This window comes from Myxine glutinosa, chromosome 14, assembly GCF_964187855.1.
Source record: "Myxine glutinosa chromosome 14, kmMyxGlut1.1, whole genome shotgun sequence".
NCBI classification, from domain to species: domain Eukaryota; kingdom Metazoa; phylum Chordata; class Myxini; order Myxiniformes; family Myxinidae; genus Myxine; species Myxine glutinosa.
Window position 1 is genome coordinate 50,804,793 of NC_136274.1, and position 5,737 is coordinate 50,810,529.

At 43.5% G+C, this 5,737-nt stretch overlaps 1 long non-coding RNA gene across 1 annotated transcript; it reads right to left on the minus strand.

Annotated features, from left to right (window-relative positions):
* Positions 1-1,458: 1,458 nt before the first annotated feature.
* On the minus strand, positions 1,459-5,430 carry LOC144888821 (uncharacterized). The gene is made up of 3 exons (XR_013621351.1): positions 5,376-5,430; positions 5,171-5,227; positions 1,459-1,507 (listed from the first exon to the last, which is right to left on the minus strand). It is a non-coding gene; the product is annotated as an uncharacterized LOC144888821 (long non-coding RNA).
* Between the last annotated feature and the right edge of the window lie 307 nt (positions 5,431-5,737).

Sequence of the window (5,737 nt, forward strand, 5' to 3'; positions counted from 1 at the left end):
TGAAATGTTGGACTCCCTTTGAGAAAGAGTGAAGCCTTTTTTGTTGTTTTGTATACAAGATCGAGGCTCGTGAAAGACAAACTGACACATAAAACATAAGATAAAGGGAGCGATAGAGAAGATGGGGAGAGAGAGGGAAGCACACGAACACAACAGCAGAGAACAGGGACATTGGGAGATCTGTGGGAGGGAGAGAGCTTGGGGGGTGCGGGAATGGGAAGGGGGTGGGGGGGGGTGGAGAGAGAGGTGTGATCCACGTTTGAGAGATTCGACTTCATCCGCGGCACCGCGAGAAGCAACTCTCCGGAGTCTGGCCTGATCCGCTCGGCCGTAGTTGGGTCTGCAATCGAAACTCAATGGACATGATCTATGAAAAGTGAAATTTATTCAAACGATCTCAGGTAGAGCTGTCATGCAAGAAATGACAGATTTATGGCCACAATGTATGGCCACTTCATACCTATCCGTTAGAACTGGCATTGTCAAATTCTGAAAGATAGTCTGGGGGACCAAATACAAGAAAGAAAACATAGGGGCGTTACCCCTGGCGCTCACCTGGTAGAATAAACAGTATACTGCACTGACTAAGGGTATTTTAAACCAATTTCAATGGTTGTTAGGAGACAGGGCAGCATATAGAACCATGTTAACATAATCATGAACTTTAAACAAACATAAAAATACCTATTTTGGGGGGCACCCTCTCCTCCTCCCCTCCCCGTAGATCCCCTTAGACCCCATACCTGGTGTTGGCCTAATGGTTAGGGTGGTGGGTGGTGGGATCCTAAGGTCCTGAGTTTGAATCCCGTTGAATTAACGCCAGGTGGGGTTGACTCAGCCTGTCATCCTTCCGAGGTCGGAAAAATGAGTACCAGGTAACTGGTTGTAGAGAGGCGTCAGACACGCCCACAGAAAAATGATGCAATCAGCAGCAACCATAACAAAATGATGCAACCAGAACCATCACTATACCACCCTTAGACCCGACTTTTCTAATGCCATGAACAAACTCTGGTACGTCATGAGTGATTAAGGTTGTGGTCAAGTTTCATCAAAATTGTGTGTGTAGTTTCGGAGGAGAACTACTTTCCTGGTGAGATAAAACTAAACATAGCTTAACGTAGGGAGGAATAAACTTGTCTAATTGCCTATTTGTAGTACTAGCAACGGTACCCGCCCTATGGGCGGGGCTTCAATTGGGAGGCCCAAATGAAAAGGCAAAATATCAGAAGTTGAAGGCTTTTTTTATTTTAAACGATTCATATAAACATCCGTTAAATCATATCACACGCAAATCATCAAAATCTAAACAGTATTTGTAGAATTTCAATAAAAGCCACATCACTGTTCATATCGGTAAATATTATTCCATCGTGTTTGGAAAAACTGGAAAATTTGGAAATTGAAAAAAAAATTGGAAAAACAATATCGCCTATTTCACTCCAGGGGGTCCCAGGATTACCGACCTAAAATTTCGTTATGATCGGTTCAGCCGTTTTTGCGGTACCTGGGAACAGACAGACAGACATTTGGTGAATTATCGTAAGATGTACAAGCTTGGTGGTGGGTGATGACTTAACGGTCAAGATGGTTGGCTTGAGATCTTGGGTGCTGAGTTTGAGTCAGTAGAATAAACCCCAATGAATTAAGTCCAGGTGGTTGACTCAGCCAACCACACCTTCCACACCTCTCCATGTATCCTTCCAAGGTTGGAAAAATGAGGATGACGTTCATACCTACATTGATAGGTTATGTGGCTTTGTTTACTCCAGGCAAAAATTGTGACAAAAGTGAAATACCTTACGGGCAAAATGTAACCACTTCCGTAAAAGTATACACCCATCACACCCCAGTGCGGTATGTACATTGGCTTGTTTGTCCCAGAGCTGTTATGCTATCAGGTTCTCATTGTTTCTTAGTGAAGGCCCTTTTGTTTGTTTTGTCATCAAGATTTTATATAAGGACAGAGATCAACTTCAGAAAATAAACAATATTTATAGAGTGTTGCCATCCGATCCAAACCAGACAAACCTTCCAGAAGTTTTGTTTATTCGTTTATTTAATTACATTACAGGTTGTACAATGATGCTTGTCCTTGTAGTTATTGTAATAGGAGTTGTGTTGGAGGTTATTAATGAGGCCTCATGCCTGTATGGCCACAAATTGTAGCCAATGTGGACCTCTGGTCATTGGCAATTGACAATAATACCAAAGATATTTGCTGATATGTGACACCCTGTGGTGTGCTGTGACATCCATCATCCTTCATACAAGTAGGCCACAGCCTCTTCCCTCTCTTCAGAACTTCATAGAATCACAAGATGGTCAAATACTTGGAATACACTACCAGTCAAAAGTTTTAGAACACCTCAATTTTTCCAATTATTTTTTGAAATTTACGCAGTTTAATGTCCAGTGAATAACCTGAAATGGTACAAAGGTAAGCAGTAAACTGCTCGAAGTTAAAAAAAAGTTTAGGTTAGCAAAAATGGGAAAATAATGTAAATTGCACAATTATATTGTAAAAAAAGGCCTTCTTCAGGGAACAAGTAATGGGTTAACAACTTACAGCTGTTTGCAGCAATGTAAGTAAATTAAGCCTTGAAAGTTGATGCAAACAATTCCTACAGGTGTCCCAACCTCTGCTGATTACTTGATTACAAACCCCCTGTCTGTATAAAAGCAGTATTGGAACAGACTGTTATTACACCCTCTGAAGCATTATTTGGACAATATTGCACTGCAGGAAGTAGTATATTGCTATCATAATGGCAAGAAAAAGGCAATTAACAAAGGAAGACAGACAGACCATTATAACCCTAAAAAGTGTAGGTCTTTCCTTTAGAGAAATTGCAAAGAAAGCCAAGGTGTCAGTGAGTACAGTTTCCTACACCATCAAAAGGCACTTGGAAACTGGAGGAAACTCTGACAGGAAGAGGTCTGGCAGACCCAAAGCCACAACAGAATCAGAAGACAAGTTTCTGAGAGTCAACAGCTTGCGTGATAGGCGGCTCACAGGACAACAGCCTCAAGCACAGCTTAACACTGGTCGAAGTAAGCAAGTCTCAGTTTCAACTGTGAAGAGAACACTTCGAGCTGCAGGTTTGACAGGTCGAGTGGCAGTAAGAAAGCCATTGCTAAGATGGCAAAATAAGAAAAAGAGGCTTGCCTGTGGCTACCACAGCATTAATTTCAAACTGTGGCTACCACAGCATGAAGCACCGCCAGTGGACTACTGAAAACTGAAAGAAGGTCTTATGGACCGATGGATCAAAATTTGAAATCTTTGGTTCAACATGCAGGGTTTTTGTATGCCGTCGAGTAGGTCGAAAGTGTGTGACACCCACTGTCAAACATGGAGGAGGCAGCGTGATGGTCTGGGGCTCTTTTGCTGGATCCAGAGTTGGCGACTTGCACAGAACGACTGACACCCTGAACCAAAAGGGCTACCACAGCATTTTTTTGCACCATGCAATACCCTCTGGTATATGCCTAGTTGGTCAGGGGTTCATCCTACAGCAACATAATGACCCTAAACACACCTCCAGGCTATGTCAAAACTACGTTCGAGGAAAAGAACAAGACGGTAGGCTTCAAATCATGGAATGGCCAGCACACTCAGCACAGTCTCCAGACTTGAACCCCATCGAGCTGATTTGGGATGAACTGGACAGAAGGGTGAAAGCAAAGCAACCTACAAGTGCAACACATTTGTGGGAACTTCTGCAACAGTGTTGGGAAGAACTACCCGAACAATATTTGATTTCCATTGTAGAAAGAATGCCACGAGTGTGTTCGGCAGTTATATCTGCAAAAGGTGGCTACTTTACTGAGTCAACAGTTTTAATTAAATTTTGTTAAACAAAATGATTCCATGATTTCTGTTTTTTTATCTCCAATTGTTTATTTGTTCTATGCTTAATTTCAGAGTACATTGAGAAATTAAACTGCGTAAATTTCAATAAAAACTGGAAAAATTGAGGTGTTCTAAAACTTTTGACCGGTAGTGTATGTCTCCATCCTGACAAATGTCTCTCTCTCTCTCTCTCTCTCTCTCTCTCTCTCTCTGAAAGGACCATCTGGCAAACCCTCCTGTCTACTTTCTTAAAAATCCACTTGAGGAAGTTCAGTCATTCAAACTCCTGTGTCTTACTATCAGCCATGATCTTTCTTGGGAAAACCCCATTTCAAAGTTGGTCTCCAAAGCCATTCGCCGACTGGGCATCCTCCATCGTACAAAGTCCTTCCTTGGCACACCTGAACTCCTATCCACCTGCAAGACCTTCATCCGCAGCTTGATGGAGTACTGCTATCCCATCTGGGCTGGCACTCCTGGCTCACACCTTGCTCAGCTTCACGTGTTGACAACCAAGGTCTTCACGACTATTGGAATCTCCCGCACTGAAGCGGAGTCGAAGGGCTTATTATTTCACCATCACAAACAGGTCGATGCTTTCTTGTTCTTCTACCACCTCCTTTCTGGTCTTGAACCCTCTCCTCTATCCATGCCTTGCCCCACTCAGGTTTATTGCAGGGCACACATGGTCCACCATCAACCCCGTTCTGGTGGAACTACCAAAATCCAGGATCACTGCTCACCTCCACTTATTCTTTCCTCTTTTTTCCCACCTGTGGAACCAGCTTCCATACTCTCTTCAATCTTGTTCTTCCCTCCAGGTCTTCAAGACACGACCATCTCAGATCATCCCCAATCCAAAACCATGATCTTTTTTTTACACTCGTTAACCCCGCAGCCCAAGCCTACCTCATTCCAAATCTCCAGTTTTTCCTTCCTAAGAGTTTCCTTGTGTATCCATCTTCTCCACCCTATATGTCCGTCCTCCCTCGCCCTCATTCTATTCGCCACACCCCTTATTTGTCCAGGTGTATTTTGTCCGTCAACCCGTCCCTGCTGTTCGTGTCTCCATCCACCTCCCTCTCCACTATTCCTTTTGTTCTGTTGAATCCCAATCCCTTCCATGTTCTAACTCTTCCACAAGCCTTACTTGACTTTGTATACAACAAATAAATAAAAAAGACGAATCTCCATTAAATGACTTTGTGAAAATTATTAAAACTTATATGGAAAGTCTTGAAATATGGCTGTCTATCACTTACAATTAACAACAGGTACATACGTCGGATGTATTAGGGTACATCAGGCTCATACCTGGTGTTTGTGCTCTTTCTGTCACCCACAGGTTGTTCCAGATAGCCCACATATCTTCTGTAAAATAACATGTGACTGGTAACCTGACATGTGGAATGCAGATTCTAGTGGCATTGGCAAGGTTTTTGTCCCCCTTCCACTCACACTGCCCCCTTTCCCCACAGGCACACATGAAAAGAAAAGGTAAATATAGGTGGAGAGTTACCAACAGCACAGCAGGTTTGAAGAGGGGATTTGGTTCAGGTCCAAATCCAGATTCCGCCTATCAGTCGATACAAAAGGTAACCTGTTAGGCTTGGCAGAGGTGCACGCCCTACCAGGTGCCATTCTTGTTTTGATCCTAAAGCACACACTGAGCAACTTGGTAAAGAGGGGGGGGGGGGGAGGGGAGTCGTTTTGGGTAAAAGAGCTGAGCAGTAAATGCTTCACCTGACATGGAAGATGAACATCAATGAATGTTTTTCGTTAGGTATGGAGATGGAGATCCAGAAGGGGGCAATGAGGGAGAATGGGGAGGGGGGGGGGGTGGAGGATCCAGGAACTCTCCCTTGTCCATGTACTGATGTA